Source organism: Balaenoptera borealis (assembly GCF_965194805.1).
Source record: "Balaenoptera borealis genome assembly, chromosome: 18".
NCBI classification, from domain to species: domain Eukaryota; kingdom Metazoa; phylum Chordata; class Mammalia; order Artiodactyla; family Balaenopteridae; genus Balaenoptera; species Balaenoptera borealis.
Window position 1 is genome coordinate 75,026,844 of NC_138877.1, and position 20,470 is coordinate 75,047,313.

Consider the following 20,470-nt stretch of genomic DNA (forward strand, 5'->3'; position numbering starts at 1 on the left):
GAAGACAATTAGCTTTTGAACATTTTGAATAATGTTTTCCACAGTACATTGGAATTTGCTATCTGCTTTAAAGATTGTGCTAAACTCCTCATGTTATGCAAAGTTCTCCTTTCCACATGGCAGCAAGGCTGCTAGAGCAAGTCAGGAAATAATGCTGATTGGCTTCAAGGTAATTGAATGTCATCTATCCTCAGCGTTTTACCTGCTTATTTGTTTTCGCAGGACATTTTTTTACAAGTCATCTTCACTCTCTCGGCCTCCAGATTTCTACGTCAGCTTCTAACTCAATTGAGATCAAGGCCATCTTCATTTGAGCTGTCTCAATTTTCTTCCTTTTTTTCTCAAAACAGTCATCTACTCTCTACTTCCCCAGACATGAGGAATAAATGGCTGGCCCATTCCTCCACCCTTTGTAATGTAAAATCCTCCAGAGATGCTCCTGAAATCTCCTCTTCCCAGACCCTGCACCATCAATTATCCTGTTATCTCTCTGTCTTTAATCTGTCCATCTGTACCCACTCAACTCTGCCTACAAAATGCTTCCTTGTTCTAAAAAACCCGACCCTCAATCTTGAGTCTTTGCAGCATGTAGTCTTATCTCTTTCCCCTTTTTTATCATCAGTCTCCACAATTTCTACTTGCTACCTTCATTTCCTCTCCACCTGCTCAATAATGACTTGCAGTCGACTCCTACAATTTAATAGAAATAACTGCTTCCCAAGTCCAACGGTTACCTTTTAAATGCCAATTAAGACTGCACTTTCTCTATAAAAATAGAACTACCATACCACCCAGCAATCCCACTACTGGGCATATACCTGGAGAAATCCATAATTCAAAAAGAGTCCTGTACCACAACGTTCATTGCAGCTCTATTTACAATAGCCAGGACATGGAAGCAACCTAAGTGTCCATCGACAGATGAATGGATAAAGAAGATGTGGCACATATATACAATGGAATATTACTCGGCCATAAAAAGAAACGAAATTGAGTTATTTCTAGTGAGGTGGATGGACCTATAGTCTGTCATACAGAGTGAAGCAAGTCAGAAAGAGAAAAACAAATACCATATGCTAACACATATATACGGAATCTAAAAAAAAAAAAATTGGTTCTGAAGAACCTAGGGGCAGGACAGGAATAAAGACGCAGAGGTAGAGAATGGACTTGAGGACACGGGGTGGGGGAAGGGTAAGCTGGGACGAAGTGAGAGAGTGGCATGGACATATATACACTACCAAATGTAAAATAGCTAGCTAGTGGGAAGCAACTGCATAGCACAGGGAGATCAGCTGGGTGCTTTGTGACCACCTAGAGGGGTGGGATAGGGAGGGTGGGAGGGAGACGCAAGAGGGAAGAGATATGGGGATATATGTATATGTATATCTGATTCACTTTGTTATACAGCAGACACTAACACACCATTGTAAAGCAATTATACTCCAATAAAGATGTTAAAAAAAGAAAAAGACTGCAGTTTCTCAATTCTCATTTTGCTGTCTTCTATAGCACCTCAACTAGTTTAGCCCTCTATACATTTTCCATTCTTCATCAGACTGAATATTACATGATCAATATCGCACTTTATGCCTCTGAACCTTGGAATTCTCCCACTGACAACTTCCAGCTGTTAAATTTCCCTCTTTACCATGTAAGGTCCAGCTCAAATGCTTTTATTTCTATGAAAATGATCTCTTACTACGCTGAAATTTCAAGGCTCTTCTTTGTATGTGTCTTTAAAAACTTTAATTATGTTACTAGTTACTTGTGTAAATGCTACACCTCACTTATATAGTAAACTGAATGAGGGCTGGTAAGCTTTATATCTTTTTTATCTTTGCACCAATAGTATGATAATTGGGGTTCCATCAATCACCCAGGAGTGCCCCATGTTGAACCATGAAGATGTTACTGACTTACTGACTGAATGAATGATACATGCAAACATTCGTTGACTGATTAACTTCCAGAATATAATCACAGAAGGTACAACCAGAATGTAACCTACAGTTTAAATGCCTTTATGTTTGATGGCAAACTATTTTTGACTTAAAATTTGTTCAAACTAGCTCCAGTGTGCCTTTGTTTTGATACAAACTGAAGAAACATAAGAGACGTTATACTCTGAATTGCCACCTTTACGTAAATTGTGGCTATCTAGATCAAACTAAAGGTCAAATACTAAAAAATAAATAAGTAAATAAAAGCCATCTGTATGCTTGTCTTTTGTACCACTTGTCTATGGAGACTCTGAAAATACGAATTCGTGCATCAAAACAAACCAGAAAGTCTCACGACTAAAACTATGTCCCCAGTTTTTCTAATTGGCTAAGAGAAGGCATTCGTCAGAAACAGTATTGCAGTTCTTTGTGTTTGACAGTTTGGCAGAGCTTTAAATTTGCTTAATTAATTTAATATTTTCTATGAAATGTTCTACGATGCATGTCCCTCTTTTTGCATCCTTTTGCATATGCAAATATAAAGATATATATCTATGTAGGGGCTGTACCCCTACAAATACTCATTGGTGACTAATTTAATTTATTCCAAAAATACCTATTGATTGCCTGCTGCATGCAAGGTGCAGTTAGGTGCTTTGGGGATATAAAGATAAATTAGACAAAAATCCTGCTCCTCAGGGACTCCTAATATAACAGGGAACATAGAAATATACACAAATAACTCTGGTACAAGGTCAACAGTGATATGTCCCATAAGAACATTACAGATGAAATGCCATGGGAGTCCTTGAAATAAGGGATGTTCTTTCCCCAGCAGGAAGGAGCACGAAAGGCACCACAGAAAATGTAGAACGTAAGCTGATCCTTTAGCAATTGGTATAAGTTGGACATAGGAGGAATATATTTCAATTAGAGGAAATAAAATGGGAAAAGAAGGATATTTCACTATCTGTGGTCCTGCTATAAGCCTGATGATGCAGAAAGAGACAGAACCCAGCTGGACAGCAAGGATTGATGAAAGTGACAGGAACTGAACGCTCGAGTGGTGGTGAGACATCTCCCCCAGCCTGACTGTATGAAGCAGTGGGTCCACAGTCCCGACCTCTTCTAACCCACAGGCTCTCCCTCTGCACTGACGCATTGTCAGCCGGGGCGCAGCCCCTCAAGGGAAGACCGGGGAGGAGTCAGGAAAGTGCGATCTCGGTTGTGATCTTATCTGGTAAGACCTGACACTGCCGGTCTGAGCAACTCTGTCTGAACGCCAAGCTGTCAACATTAACACCAATATTCCATCCCAGACAAACCTTGTGAGGTCAGGCTGAAATCATACGGGAAACAAGGGAGTGTCTAATCCTAGCAGTTACTGAGTGCCTTGCTACCAAAGCCACCAGTGCTCAGTGCTTTAAGTAAAATATATAATGCTGTGACCTACGTAAGGCGTGGCTTAGGGCTGCAACAGAGAACGAATGCACTGCAAGAGGCAGGGCTGGTGAACTTGTGACTAGTCAGACACTTGATTCGGTAGCCAGCCTCCAAGGCCCCTAGTGATTCTGGCCTCTTGGTGTGGTCAGTGCCCTTGTATGAAAAGAAACCAGAGTGTTCTCTCTCTCTCTTTTTCTCTCCAGTGGGGCACAAAGGAGAAGTCATGTGAACCCTTAGAAAGAGCACTACCTACAAGCCAAGAGAAGAGGATGGGGAATAAAACCTACCTTTTTCTCACCTTGATCTTTGACTTGCCAGGCTCCCGAACGGTGAGAAATAAAATCGTGTTAAGTCACTCAGTCTATAGTATTTTTTATGGTAGACCGAGATAACTAAGATAGTAACCAACTAGAAATTCTGGAGCTCAAAAGTACGATAATTGAAATAAAAAATAAAGAATCGGTAAGAGCTGTTGGTGGTTAAAAACAAATGGTAACTATAGTCTTCACTCCATCTCCACTACCATCCACCAACATACACTGTTCGGAAAACTATTCTGGTACAAAAAGATTCTGACTTTGTCAGTGGAATGTTACAGAAAATACAACACCATCTAGAAATCAATCTGGGCTCCATTATTATGAGTGTGCTTGCTAAACACTTCTTAGTTCAGACTTTTCCCATTCTGCAGCGACCTACACAAATCACACACAATGCAAGCCAGTGTGTTACTATATTTCTTGATAGTAGTCTTCAAAGTCTGGGCTGTTTTTATTTTGTTAGGGCCGCTCTGATACTCTGAATAGGTCAAATAAGTAGTAAGCAATTCAGGTTTCTTCCAGAATTCACAGGGCTCTTTTTGAAGAAAGGTTTGTTACATTGCATGGAATTCTGATGACCTAATATGAGATTTGGACACTAACCTAAATGATCTTCTGACATTTGCTTGAACTGTACAAGGTCATTATTAACAAATTTAAGCTCCTGTGCATTTTTGGTTCTGTGTTTTCACTGTGATACACAGATACTTCAAAAGACTTGATCCTTGCCTTCTAGGTCTTTCTCTATTAATATCATATAATAAAATAACAAATATAAAATCTTAATAACTAACTCTGTGCTTTTATCATAAAATAATCCTGCCTAATCAAAATTCATGGCTGTTATTTCAACTGACCATACCTCACCTGACCAGTACATAGCATATTTAACAGCAGACTAGTCTTATGTCTTGGTAGGAAATATATATGATCTGAAAACATTTTTTTTAATGTGTGAATAAAATAAAACAGTGGCACAGCTGATAGTCTCTCTTATTTCTGGTACAAGTTCTCTGTTAGCTATATTTTAAAGTTAAAACAATGACAAGCCCATCAGATAAGGCAAGAGGTTAGGTCAAAAAAACTCAAAGGTATTAAAAGACTATGTGAAATACAGATATGCCCTCATTCTCCTTAATGGTGCCTCATTAACTGTTAATAAATAAATTCTGTTGGTTTTATCTTCACCCCATTGCCATTGTCTCAAGACATAGCACTTTTTTCCCCTCTGTAATATCAAATAATTTTCTTCATTCCCTCTGATTATTGAGGCCTTTGTCCAGTGTTCCTGCACACCTTAGCTGAAATAATACTTCAGTTCCCATCACTCTCTGAATAACATACCATGATTTTTCCTCAAAATACTTATCACTGGCACTATATTACATATTTATGTATTTACTGTTTATCTACCCACTAAAATACATCCTCCATGAAATACCAAAGTTTGTCCTGTTCACTGTTGAATCCTCATCACTTAGGATAGTACCTGGCACAAAATAGGTGCTCAACAATTACTCACTAAAAGAGGTGATAAGTTATTTCTTTTAAATATTCTATTTTTTTGTTCTTTTAGTTTTGTAATGTAATACGTTATCAAGGTGTACCATGGTATGCATTTATAACATATGCATGTTACGCTATACTCTACTATATACGTATGTTCACACACACACATACACACACACCTATTGGGGAGGTGTGTTCAAAACTGTTTACTGATGGTTTAGAGTTCAGTGAATTAGAGGATAATCAGATCCAAGTCTGCTGATCCTTTCAGGGCGTGTGGACATCTGAGTGCACACATGCAAACCCATCCGTCTCCATCTGCACTCACCCAGCTGAGAGCCATTTGGAAAGAAAACGAGCTATTTCCTGGATGAATTCGTCACCAACTCTCTACCAGAATAGCTTGGAATATAGATGTTTCAATGACTAAAAGAACATTAAAAAATATGGTCATTCCTATGAGTCACAAAGTGTAAGTGAATAGATGAGTTCAAAGAATAAATGAATTCAAAAGACAAGCCATTCCCTAGGACCAGCAGTAACAGTAATGAGCCTTTTCAAGTGTGGGAAAGTGTTGACCATGATCCTGTTCAGGAACGTCCAGGACAACAAGGGTGGCAGGTAACAGGATACTGGCATCTCCGTGTTCTGATAGGATATTGGTAGAATTATCCTATATTCAGAGGATGCTTGGACTTCAGTAGACTTCACTGGTAAAATTTATTAAGTTTTTGAATTTGCTAAGTATCTTCTACCTCAGAAACCTCACCCTCTCACTCTCCCAAAGAGGCAGGAAACTGAAATCCATTTTGCTACAAATTATGGTGAATGATTTCATATCAGGAAACTTATTTTAGTGATTTAAGGAACCAGTGTAATTCCCTCCTCCCTTAAAAAATAGGAATAAAAGGGAAAAAAAAGCTTGAATTAACATTATTTTTCAGAAAGAACTTACTGCAATTTAGAAAAACAAATTGATATTGAGACATACCTTTATGTGCTACTTGAATATATCATCTGTAGCTTTGTATAGGCTGGCATAGATTTCTGAGTTTAACTTCAAATTTGTATCTCATTGAATTAAAGAAAAACTAGTGCCACTGAACTGACACATTCAGAAAACAAGTTATTAATTGAAGGAGTAGAGGGTCCTGGAGTCCTCACTGGAGATTGTGAGGCAATTTCAGGAAAAAAGGCAGTTGCTCACTCTTAGCTGATTAAGGCTGACTCTTAACTAACTATACTGTATTCTACCGTTCGTCTCTGCTTAGATACACTACCTAGGACGCCATGTTTTGTAGTTCCATTATGCTTAATAACTAGTTCAAATTACAATCAAATATGTGAAATCCTCTTCCCAAACGTGTATCTTTATTCTGGAAGCCAATTCCTTACCCATTTATAGGAATATGAACAAAAAGGACAAATTATGCTCTGATTTAGTGTTTTCTAGGTGATGATTTTAGGCACTAAGTGATAGTAAGAAGTAAAACTCCTTCCTTATGTGGTTTATATTGGTAATCTGAAGTTACCTCCAAAACGAAAGACTTAAACTTACTCAACCCTTGAGGTAGCTATAAATTATTTTTCATGAAAAGTAATGAAACTATTTTTCAAAGCAATGTTTTCTCTCAAAATATTCCAGATATTTTCCTTTAACAATGAGTACCTATTCTAAATTGATTTAATTTCCAAGTAGAAAACAGTCGTGAAACATTTTAACTTCGTAGGTAATTCAGGAAGTAAAGATACTGAAATTTATAAATGAGACGTAGTATCTCACCATAGCTACCCTGCTCCTACCGGCGTATGACTCTTTGAACATTGTGCATCGGCTTTGTTATTTTATGCTGTTCCACCACAAACCAAAGGCTACAAAAGACCTTCCCGGCCTCATTCCCAGCTTCTCACTCACTAGGATTTGACTGGTCGCCATTGTAGCCATCAGCAAAGGCTGCGGGAAGAAAAAACTCAAATTTACACATCCAGTGGTAATTAACATGGTGATTAATACCGAGTCATCCTTATTTAGGGCGCATCTAGTATTCCCTTGGGTTCTTCTGAAAAATGTAAATTCCTGGGCCCGGCCCTCAGAATTTCTGGAGTGGAGCCAGGAATACGCATTTGGAAGATGCACCCAAGGTTGTTTAGAGAAATAGGCTTCAGGGGAGACAAACTGAACAGAACCAGAAAATACAAAGCATCTTGTTGGAAATAAAGTCTTCATTTTAAGACTTGGAAAAATATATTATTATATAAATATATACAATATATAAGTATATTAATTTTTATAAAAATAAGCACTGATATTTTATGGCATAAGAAGCAAGTTTAGCAAACATTTTAAAGAGGACACGAGAGGATTTAAACTCCTCTTAGACCATTTTAGCTACACACCTCGATGCCAAGAGAACCTCTTTAGATTTGTTTTACTGAGAGGTAAACTCAGCAGATGTGTTTGGAACGCACTCTCATGGTGTCCGCAGAGGGCTACTCAGTTGTATGTGCTGCACGGCTAAATTGAGAAAATTCTACTGCTAATCTCACCCCACCAGGGACCATCTAGTCACAGAACATAAGGGAGGAGGGGGCAAGAAAAGTCTCCCTGGGGATGCTACAAATAGGAGAGCTAGTTGGATCCCTGCCACTGTTTCTTTCTTTTGGACGTTCATTGTTTTATTTAATCTGTATACTCTTTGAAGGGTAGTGCTGTTTTTCCCATTCTCTACGGACAAACTGAACTTTGTTGTAATGGTCACACAGTTACAAAACAGCAGATCCAACGTTCAAACTTAGATCTTTATCACATAGTGTCTGTGAAACTTTGGAGAAGCTACTTAATGACAATAACAATAACAAGAAAAATAATTGCAAAATTTATTGGAAAATCCATTCATTTCACAAATATTTATTTAGTGCCTAACATGTGCCAGGTAATCTTCTGAACACTTTCCATGTCCTAACTCATAGGATCCTCAGTGATGCTATCAGGATGGTACTATTATCATCCCATTCTAAAGATGTAGAAACTGAGGCAATGCGAGATCAAGATGCATGTGTGCTTGGCTTCAAAACAGAAGCATCAGATTGCTTTGATTTTGAACTAAACTATTGGTTTTTGAAATTAAATTTTATTATTTTTAGAACCAAACCCTACGGACATAAAATTCACCTCATCTGTCAAGATCTGATTATTTAACAGTTTCTCTAAAGTGTTCACAAAAAGTACTGGTTATCTCAGTTCCCTTGAAAGTTGGTGTTTTGAACTGTCAATGCAAACTCTGAAATGAACTTTGATTGAATTCCTCTGAAATGCAAGAGCTTAAAGAACTAAAGAAAAAAGGCTTGCCAAAGTACATTCTGAAAATTGTTAAGCAAGATACAGGGATAATTCGAAACATTTTTTTAAAAAAAGCAAACCATTGCCAATTTGGCTGTATTTCCAATTATATGTACGTCTCCTTATCTAATTTAATAAGATGTGAATTAACGAAAAAACGAAAAATGTGCACAATATCATCAAATTAATAGCAGTCCCGCAAACTGTATTTTCTCTGCCAAAAAAAAAACAAAAACACCCAACTCTGCCAAACAAGTACTTGTCCTGCATCCAATTCATTTTCAGTTGTAATCCTTTACAGTGTTTATTTTTTATTTTCTTGTATCAGAAGAGTAAGTGGAAGATACACTACCTGGTACTATTAAAAAATAGCTACAGTTAAATTTGTTCATTGCTGATTTTTGTGGAGCTACCTTTTAATAGAATATCTAGTGAATATCAGTGAAACCAAAAATCTATGAAAGTTTAATCTGCTGCCTCAAGGTTGATCAGGAGGGAAGAAGAACAAAGATGAAGGGTAACTAGGGAACTGGTGTTGCCCCTGAAAAATCATTTCATTAAAGCTCTTACTTCAAGTTGTTGGTTTCAGCTCCATGGAGGAAGTTTTTAAGAGAAAGTATTTCACTCTCAATTGACAGACAATGGGTATCCGCTGATACCCAGATTTCATTATTTTAACAAATATTTACTAAGGGATGACACTAGTCAGGCCATCTTCAGGTCATAGCAGTTTACAAACATCAGGGGACAGGGAACATGGCCGGTAAAAAGTGAGTAAAACTATAATCTTAGGGAGTAACAAGCTGATCAAAAGGAGGCAATGTGACGATGGGGGTCCTTAGAGCCAGGGCCCTGCTCCGACGCCCACCCGAGAGGACCCACCTACACAAACGATGGGGAGGGCAGATGTCACCTTAAGTTAGCATTCAGGCAAAAGTTGTCTGGAAAAAGGTCAGAAAATTAATGTCACATTATTAGTCACCACATGGACCCACGTTGCCCAGAGTACTATTTTTTTTCATTGATTAATAGAGCTGTAATTAATAGAGAAAATACAAATGAAATTCATGTGGGATTTCCCTGACCTTCTCATTCTGCATAAAGGGCCTCTCCTGAAGGCTTTTATTGTGAATCTCCTGGGCTCTATTGTAACTGTTGCTTTTTTTTCCCTTTCTCACTACATGGGGACCTCTCTGGGGAAAAGAATGGTGTCTTTTCATTGGTTTTTCCTCCAGTGTTGAGGACCAAGTAAGAATGTTTGCTGAATCTATTAATGACCACTTCCATAATGAAAATAGTGTTTTTCTCATTTTACCAGTAAAATAATTGCAATCTTATGCAATTCATTTACCTGAGTCTCATTGCTTTCCCTCTAAAATGAAGTATATCACTGAAATTACCTCTATATCTAAAACTTATAGAGATGGATAGCTGACCTCAGGAATGTTAAAAGGAGGGGGACAACTTCACCTTTACATTTTACTCAAACAGGCAGCCAGTAATTTTCAAAAGGCTGGATTTCAGAAAATGTAACTTACAGGAAGAAAGGAAGAAAATCAAAGGATCTCAGACTTCTGGAAAAATGGATGACTGTCAGAATAACTGATGAAAAACTGAGAGCAGTTCCAGCCTGGCAGATATAATTCTAACTTGAGTTAAACTCATTTACTGCATCATTTCCTACCTTAATAATGAGGCTTACTTTTAATATTTTAAGGAAAACTTTTAAAGTTATTTAACAGATGGCAACATGAGCTGACTTAATGAATTATGGTTGAATAGAATACAGCAACATGGGTGTGAGCTGTGCATACATTAGGAGCAAAATAAGAAACAGGGCACGTTTATAAATATTTCCATGGATCCACACAGGTCAAATAACGTTATCCAATTCTATGAGGAATTTTTGAAGAACCAAAGGGAGCACTTATTACAGTAAAAGCCATCTGCTATCCACCCAAATATGTCCCAAACGGTAGTCAAAATCTTTCTATATTTATGCACTGAAGCTTGGGCGAGTGTGACAGATCAGGTTTGAATTATAATGAGTCAAGAAACATAAATTATATACAGGTATACACACATGCATATCCACACACAACACACAGACATATTTTTTTCCTCTGAAAGAACTTTAGACTTATACAAATAATTACAAAAAATAGTACAAGAGCTTTCCCATATGCTATTTGCCCAGCTTTCCTCAAGGATAGAGTCTTACATGACTATAGCATGATTCTCAGAACCAAGTAATTAACTTTGTATGATACTCTTAAATAAATATTAGAGTTCATTTGAATTTTACCAGTATTTTTCCTGTCTTCCTTTTCCTGCTTTAGGATGCAATCCACGGTCCCACATTAATTGCTGTCTCTTCTTATTCTCCTTCAACATGTGATAGTTCCTGTTCTTTCTCATCTTTCATGATCCTGACACTTTTGATGAATACTGGTCAGTTATTTTGTAGAACGTCTCTCATTTTGGGTTTGCCTGCTATTTTCTCATGCTTAGATTGATGTTGGAAAAGATGACCACAGAAATGTTGTTATGCTTAATGTTTCAGGCTCTTTTGTATTTTCTCTGCCCCAAACTGAGACTCAGCCATTTCCCCAAAGAGCCCTGGTTCCTGTTCTTAGAGAAGGGTATTTAGAAAAAGACTACAATTAAGAATTGGAAATATGAGAATGTACATTTAAAAGCACCATATTTACCAAACCCCTTTAAAACAAAATTTCTCTCAAATTAGATACCAACTGTGCTTTGAGTTAATATTAAATTTATTTAATATAAGTATATTATTAGTATTTGAGAATCAAGAGATTTTTACATCTAGATAAATATATAATGGAAGTCTCAGACGGAGCCTAAAAGATTTATGCATATCAGGCGGATCAGACAAACTAATGTGAGCCTCACCCTGAAATGAAGTTTCACTGGGACTGGAAAGATTTCAGGGGAAATGATTTATACACTACAGGGGTTTAGACAGAACAAAGTGTGTGTACGTGTGGGCAGGGCGGAGAAGCAGAGAGAAGACTAAAGACTCAATTTGCTGAGAGTCTACAGGGAGCACAGGAACGGCAGTGCCTTGAATTTGCACTGTACTTTAAAAAAACTTTGTGTTCAGAATGTTGGACACATGTTATCTCAACTGGTGGGGCCAACAACCCTGAGAATTAACAACGAAAAAGTGAAAATGCCCATTTTATAGCTGAAGAAACTGCAGCTTAAGAGGTTCCATGGTATCCACTATAAATGTTTAAAATGTGGATCCAAGACTAGAGTTCTTATTTTCTCATTTCTACTCCGCTGCTCCTTGAAAACCTTGAATAATAATTACGCTTAAGAGCAGGAGAAAATCCAGTTAAAGAAGACAGAGTGCAGTGAGAAAGGAGACCCATAACATGCGGGCAGACCAAGGGAACCGGGTGTCAAGAGACAGCGGTGATAAGAATGTCAATTGCCAGAGAGGGGTCTGGGTTTCCTCAGCTTTGTAGCCCTATGCAAATGCTCTCTAGCACTTATCACTGTGGCTATTATTCCATGAATGCATTAAAGACCATTAGTTAATTATGAGCGCAGGCTAACTCCTGGAAAATAAATACAGAAGTCTTCCAAGGTCTCACTGGAGCCCTTTTCTGAACACACAATAATAAGAACTCAAAAGAGGTCCTTCAGCATACACGATGTTAATAAGCTATTAAAAGAAATGCAATCGGTAGTTTTCAAATTAATAGTCGGTTGAACAAAACAACACTCTCATTCAATCCTATGCCCACTACTCCAAGTCAGAGCCTTACACTCAGCAATTAGCTGGTCCTAAGTCAGCAAATCATACCATCTCTTATTGTCAAGTTACAAACACTTACTGTGTCTGTAATGTGTCCAGCACTTTGCTTTAGGGACCAAAAAGAAGCATAAAGAATTTTTTTTCTTTACTGTCTTTAGGTTGATTATATTAAGAAAAACAACATAACAAATCATAAAATCTCATATTTATCTGCTCTTTATTTAGAAAGAACTTCAGAGTATCAATTGTCTGGGTATAAAAATGAAATTAAAATTCTGATTGCCAATAGATTTCTAAAACGAATGACATTATTCTATCCTCATCCTTCATTTATTTATTATCCAAATGCTAATTTTATTTTGGGGGGTTAAGTTTAAAAATTTCCAAGTCTTTTAAGCTTTGCCCTTCTTATGCTTTCGATGTTGTGGTGAGAGGACAAAGCATGTGTCCATGGAAAATGACAACTCTGACATGGTGAGGTTGGCAGAGAGGAGCCTGGATCCTTGATGACATCACTGAGCTACCAAACCAACCCACACGGTCTCCTCGAATACTACACAGGAAGGAAAAGGAATGAAGTGCCGACCCGTGGAGCAACATGGATGAAACTTACAGACTTTACACTGAGCAAAAGAAGCCAGACACAAAAGAATACATACCGCATATTTCCTTACATCCGCAATTCTAGAAAAAGCCAAAAATAATCAAAGGTGAATAACATAAGAAAAGTGGTTCCTTCCGAAGGATGGGGACTGACTGGGAAGTAATAAGAGGGAACATTTTGTAAGAGAACATTTTCTGCGCTGTGAAGAGGTACAGGTTACCCAGGCATATCCATTTGTCACAATTGTCCTGCTACGATGTATGCATTTTGTCTGTAATTTTTACCTTAAAAATGGTAAAAGCAGTAATAAATCAAGCAGGTGCATGGGGAGTGGGTGGAGGTATAGATGACATGAGAATGACAGAATGTTGATTACTGCAGAAGTTGGGTGATGTGTGCATGGGGATTCATTAGTTCTATTTCTATTCTATTCTATTCTATTCTATTCTATTCTATTCTATTCTATTCTATTCTATTCTATTCTTATTGTATATGTTTAAAGTCTTCCAAAATTATAAATTAAAAAAGTTAAAAGTATAAAATATTGTACAATTAAAAATCAACTAAAAATTTTAAATTATAAGTGATCTTAAAGTAATTACTTGTGTCCCAAAGTCCTTTTTTTAAATTAACGTCTTTGAAAGTCAAGAAAAGCTACCAGACAGACCAAAAATAAACAAAAAACCCATGGTGTGACCTCTCACACTGACATAAGATCGATATTGGACCTTGGTTACAGAACCAAATCACAAAGCTGTTCTCCATCTCCCGTCTGTAGCAAACATACACACTTGGGCACCATAAAGCAACAGTGGACTCAAAGTCAAGGCCCACTGCCATGGCCACGGTTATGTTTACGGTGACTTCTGGCAACGACTTTGTTATTTAGTATCAATGATGATTGGGTATCAGTGATGAAATCTGGTATTCCAATGATTTGCAAACACTCAATGGCTGGATTATCATTTACAATTTGGGGGCTACAGGAAGAGGCTCTGATCATGATGTGTCAACAAAGCGACCACCACCACCACTGCCACAACAGCAATGAATGACATTTCATTTTCAGTCAAGGACTGATTAGAAAAACCTTCTCACCTGATAACATTACCATGAGAATTAAGAGCAACTTCTATTTAAAAAATACCAAGTCTTTGCAATGTTGACACCTGAAAGCCCTGATGACATTTTTCCTAAATAAAATAAGGTGTTTTTCATATGTATGTCTATTTCCTTCCGAAGCATACATGCCCACGCCCCTGATCAAAGTCGTGTTACATCTGGGGTCTTAGTCACTTCAGTGGACAGAGTGCACACCTGTGATGAGGTGAGGCGCCTCAGACCAGTTGTTCTCAACCTTTACTGCCGTTAGAATTACCAGGGAACTTAGAGATCCCAGTGCGCAGGCTGCACGCTATTAAATCAGAACCATGGGGGCGATGGGGAGGCGTAAAGCTCCAGGATCATCTCGATACGAAGTCAAGTTGGAGAACCAGTGGGGTGAGCTTCTGCTGTACCTTGCGCCCTCTTTTCCCCTTGATAGTAAGAAACAATGTTCTGTTTTCTATTCTCTTTGCCATGCATGACAACAAAACTATTACCTCCGTTAAGAAGATGCAGATTTCTTGGGACAGAGTAGAGGACAGAGAGAGGAAGTGGAAGGTCGTGGTTTAATCCATTCAGCCGGGCGCTGACGTGAACTCGGTGGCACACAGTCACTTGAAGGGAGAATCATTTTTCCTGATTAGTGTGATTGATTCAGTCGAATCATATTTACATGATACCTTTTTTTTTTCTTAATACAAGAAGAAGTTGTTGGAGCTATAAAGGCAGACACTTAATTCGATGTCAGAAAATTAAGCCAGCGAGTGGAATCAGTCTTGGAGCTCCCACTGTTCTTTATCATTCTCCGTATCGTTCTCTGTCTGTCAATGGTCTATATTCAGCCTTGAACAATTGAGGGAATTAGGTATCCTTAAACACAAATAGAATGGTTTTCTGTCTAACTGCCAAATAATGCTTATGAGACATTTAGAAAAGAGAAATCTTCATCCACTTTATACTAATGTTTTGAATGGACATAATAAACTTGACGTGATTAATGATCGTGGGCAGTTAATTCCTTAGAAGTGATATTTTAGACTGTAATCTATGATGCCATTTATAAGTATCATTAATGATATTACGATTATCTTCTAAGGAGCAATTAATATTATGAAATATGTTACACCCTTAGTATAGTGTTAATGTATGTGTGGGGCAGATCGGTGGGTGGGGGACTAAGGATAGTACTTGTATTGCTCACACCACTGCATTTCTACATTATTTCCTACCCAGAAAATCACAGGGAATCTCATTAGATTTCTGCATCACTTTCCCTCTATTTTTTCCTCTTCTTCGTATCCATGCTTTTATTCTTTTAATGTCCACAGCAATCACAACCACAATTTTTTAAAAAACTGACAAATATTTGTAACAGTATGAAATACTACCAATAATTTCCCATGAATTACAAACAAAGAGACTCTCTAAGTTTCCAAAAGTTAGTGGGTACAGAACATGAAATGATAATTTGAAGCAGAGGAAATACAAACACCCAGTCATCTACGGACAGAAAATATTCACCCTCACTTGCTTTTAAAATCAATCCTCATGTTATCTTTTCTCCTACAAAAGTGCTACAAAAATAAAGAAATGTATCCTAACAAGGTATTGGTGAAACCAGCACCCTCAGACGTTGTGGGTATGAGTGTGAACTGGCACACTCTTTCAAGAAGTAATTTGAAATATATATTAGGGAATTTTTAATGCTCATACCTTCCACTAATTCTACTTTTGGAAGTCTCTCCTAAAAAATCAATCTTAAATATGGAAAACATTTAATAACCAACATATTTATTGCAAAATGACTTATATATTAGCAAAGAAGTGACGTGCTAGAACAGGGATGACTCACACGCTGTTCTACTCAAGCTAATATCCATTCATGGACGTTCATATCTCCCTTCTTTTTCCCTCCTTAGCCACCAGCCTCTTCAGACTTGAATTCCATCTTATCTGCCTATTTTTTAATCCCTATAAATTCTCTGAAGTACTGAACTTATTTGACTTGAATTCAATTTAAGGCATTTAGGCTATAGACCAAGTGTGACTTGTCTGCCTACGTGTCTACCTTTTACGAGAGAATTTTTCCAATAAAAATCTATTTTCTTAACTTTCCTCTTTAACCAGGGAGTTATTAATGGTGAGGGCATCAACCCATGTATTTTCGTATCTGCCTGAAATCTTGTAGTTGCATCAAAATGTTGATGAGTGAATAAGCAATACAATGACGAGCAAAAGAAACTCTTGTGTTTGGCCAATGCTTTCTCTGTACACAGAAAAGGTTAAAAGCAACAGACTTGATAAAAGTGGTTTCCAGAATGATGTCATTCAACCTTTCTCATTTTCACCTCACATTCATTGGCATCCAGAGTTCCTGGCTGTTTGAATTCCGCCCAGAAACATTCCTGCTTTTAAATGCCAAAGACCGTGATCACTAACAGTTTACGTTTCTCAAAATTCTGAGCGAAATCCTGAGGCAAATAAGAGACACTGACGAGAGAAGGGAGAGCTTATTTGACTCAGGAAAGCTTGAGCTGACATTTAACGAACTGGCATCACCCTGATAGGAGGTCAACACACAAGTCCACAGCAAGAACAGGTGCGAAAATGTGAATTTGGAGAACACAGTCAATTATGAGGCAACGTTGCTTAAATTTAAGGTAGAGGCTGGCGCTTGGTAGGAAGGATTGGCCTATTTTTGTGTGGTCATTCCCAATTGTGAGTCTCATTTCACTTACCAGGGCACTGACTGTAATATAATTGGAACAGCTAACATACTTCTCTTAAAAGCGCATTGCTTGTTTAATGGATTTGGTCATCCTGTGGCTCAAATTTCAGCTTCATATTCATTGTGGTGCAGTGCTTCTGTTTTACAATTATATTCATTCTCTGAGTTTTACCGTAGAGAGGATTCCTCTGAAGTAACCACTTATAGCCATTTTATTTCTTCATTTTAAGAGCAGAGTACCTGATGGATTATCTCAAACATTCCAGACGTCAATTCCATATGGGTTTTGGAATTGACATGAGCTACCAGCAAGGGATGCAAATGCAAGGCTAGGGTTTTTGTGTGTGTGTGTGTGGTGCTGTGTGTGTGCATGTGCGCCATGTTTTGTTTTGTTTTGTTTTGTTTTGTTTTTTGCTTTTAATGTCTTGGTACTTCAGTATCGATCAAGATGTGATTTCTCCTAAAACACTGAGAAAGGAGACAGATTTTCTTTTCTTCTTACCAGTGATGTTTCTTTATATCAAAGTATCATGATGAATTTCATTTAATCAAATTTAAAGTACAATGGTAGCTCTCTTGACATGAAAATAATGCTGAAATAACAGCAACAGCAAAACCCCTGATTTTCTTTTTATATTGAATTCTGTAACTATATCAAGCACCTTATCCTAAAACACAGTGAAATCGTCTGTGATTATTAAAGACCGTATATGAGTGAAAAGCCTGGTGAGAAATTAGAAAATGTGGCCTGAGGCAAACAAAGGTATCAATCTGATAAGAAAACAACTCTGAGGGAGCCAAATATCCTGAATGACGTTCTGACTTTTTTTTTTTTTCCTACGAAATGAGCTCGATCTTCAGCTGTTCCCATCTCTGCTATCAGTACTCTGTGTGTGTTATTTTTGCTTGAAGATACTTCCTCTACAGTGTAAGTGAAAAAAGAAGTGGTAAAAGAGGTCTAGTACAGAAAAATAATTCCTGTTACCTCCCAGCATGCTTCTCTTAAAGATAAATATGTTTACCATCCAAGTTTAACTGTAATTGAGGTCGTATGTCAATTTTAAAAGAGCATACATATAGCTGATTCACTTTGTTGCACAGTAGAAGCTAGCACAACATTGTAAAGCAATTATACTCCAGTAAAGATGTTATTAAAAAATAAAAAATAAAATTGTGGGTTAAAAAGCAAAAAATAAAAAAAATAAAAAAATATTAAAAGAGCCATCTGAAAAGTAAAACGGCTGGTGCTGTTTCTCTAATCTAAAAACTGTCAGATCTTAAAACATACATTTCAGAACTTATAGACTTTCTAATTATTAAAACATCTGTTTTTGTGGTATTCATTAGGTTTACTGGCTTAGAAGTGAACATTGTGGCACATTAGTCAAAAAAGAGTTTTCTTAAGACTGAACTGTATTTAATTGTTCATTAAATTATATAATAATTATGTGATAATCTCTGAGCAAATTCATCATAATTCAGTTCCCAAAAAGTGCTCAATAAAAACCTAAAAATAATTAACTGGCAGACTTCTGGTTTGAAGATGGCAAAATTCAGACATTTCTAAAACTGCTTTCTGCACTTAGAAATCTTAAAATAACATCAAGGAGAATCAGAACAGAAATATAATCTTTTATGAAACCCAGAGACACCTAAATCCTGGAATCACAATCCATAAAAAAAAAGCGAAAGCCAATGGAGAAGTGGTCGCTGACCTAGTAAGAAATGGATTGCCCACGTTGGAGAATTAGCACAGAGAACTCTGGACCGACTCCAAAATTCCTGTCCAATAAGAAATTATCCAGTTAGCTTTGTAAGTGTCTTGCTCCTAATCTCTCTCACACACACACACACACACACACACATACACACGTACATGTACACATGCATACACACAAAAGAATCACGAGATATTTGAGAATGTTTCTTACTTAAGAAAAATGAAACCAAAACAAACCAAAAGAGAAAACTTGGAAATGCTGTCATGATACAAAGAGCAGAAGAAAATATCAGTACTACAAAAAATTATATTCTCATAGAAATAAGAGGAAAAAAACCTGCATTCATGACATACAAACTAAGTACTATGAATAGAAACTACAGAAAAAGAAAGTCTTCTTTGAAATGTAAAATACAGTAGCTTGAATAAAACTATTCATAAACCAATAAAATTTAAAAATCTCCAGAAAATAACAGAGAAAAAAATAAAAGAAGAGAAATAGAGAAATGGCCAAGAGCAGCCTTAAGAACAGGTGTAAACAAGCATCCAATGAAAGGCCCCAAAATGCAGACCGTAGATAATAAGGGACAGAAATTTTTTTCAACTATTCATGAGTAATACAAATGTATTTTCAAGGTCTCATGAGTTTCCAGACTGAAAAGACTAATCGTGAGCACAACCTAAATGAACTCTAAAACAAAAACAGAGCAGTGAAGGAAGAAAGTACAACTGCAAGTCACCAAGTACTCATCATTTACCAAGTCTGACAGTTTTGTAAATAACTCTTAAACCTACTCACTTCCTCTTGAGACCCACTGACTCTACCCCAATAAGGGCCACCACCCTTCCTGTCCAAGAACACCATGACTGCCTTCTAATTAGGCTTCGGCCTCCAGCTGGCCTCCTGGAATCCACTTTCCACCTGATGGTCTGAATGATCTTCTACAAATGCAAAGCCTTTCATCTCCTCTTTGCCTCAGGATAATGTACTAATTCCTTAATGAGACTCTGCATGATGTGACCCCACTTAGCACTTTTTAGCTTTTTTTTTTTTTTTTTTGCACCACTCTCTACACTCCCTTTCTCTCCTCCTAGTTCTACCCTCATCTTAATTCTCCAGAAGCTCTGGTTTTTCCTTAGTCCCACATTGAGCAATTTCCCCCTTTGCCACTCCCATCCCTTCACTGGTGACCCTCCCTTTGCCCTGTCTTACCCAAGTTACCGCAGCATGAATACCTTTTTCTCTTGAAGACCTGATCCCTGCACAGTCTTGGTTGGTATACACTTTATTTGACATTGAACTCACCCCATGGGATTTTTATTGTCTTTTACTTGTTTATATTTCCTAATAGACTGTCCATCCCGGAAGGAGCCCTGTTTATTTCTCCATTACCATCTCCAGTGAATAGAACAATGCAAAACACTTAGCAAACACTCAAAAATATCAGTTGAATTAAGAAACAAACAAATGAAACAAAGCTCATGCAATTCAAATAATGGAATCAAAGCAATACAACTGCCAACCTGATGGAGTAAGGTATCTAGTCTGAAAATACCTTCTCTGTACTCCTTCACTTTTCCATGACAATGTCAACGCAAACACTCTTGATGTGATGATTCATGGATTGCCACCCACTCTCTGACGGTTAACTGGACGCTTCCAACGTTCACTTCCTCATCTTAAAATCAACTTGAGCAAAACTAAATGTGTGACATTTTCTTTCAGATTGGCCCTTTTCTCAATACCCTTTTGTGTATCAAAAGAGAAGATGTGAAAGAATTCACACTGGTTTTTGTTTGTTTCCTTGAAAATGCCTCAGATTTATGCAGCTTCACGACTACCCTTCTAAGCCAGACTCTGTGCAGCGTTTGTTTCTGCCATCACAGCTTCACGTGCCCATGGTGAATGACGCTGACGAATTCACTTTTCCAAAACACTGATTTTCACTGAGCCTTTTTCATACTTAGG

General features: G+C 37.4%; 1 protein-coding gene across 2 annotated transcripts in view; it reads right to left on the bottom strand.

Moving 5' to 3' along the window:
• Nucleotides 1–20,470, bottom strand: part of NALF1 (NALCN channel auxiliary factor 1) — a 592,162-nt gene that overhangs the window by 95,554 nt on the left and 476,138 nt on the right. The gene's annotated exons all lie outside the window — the stretch shown is intronic.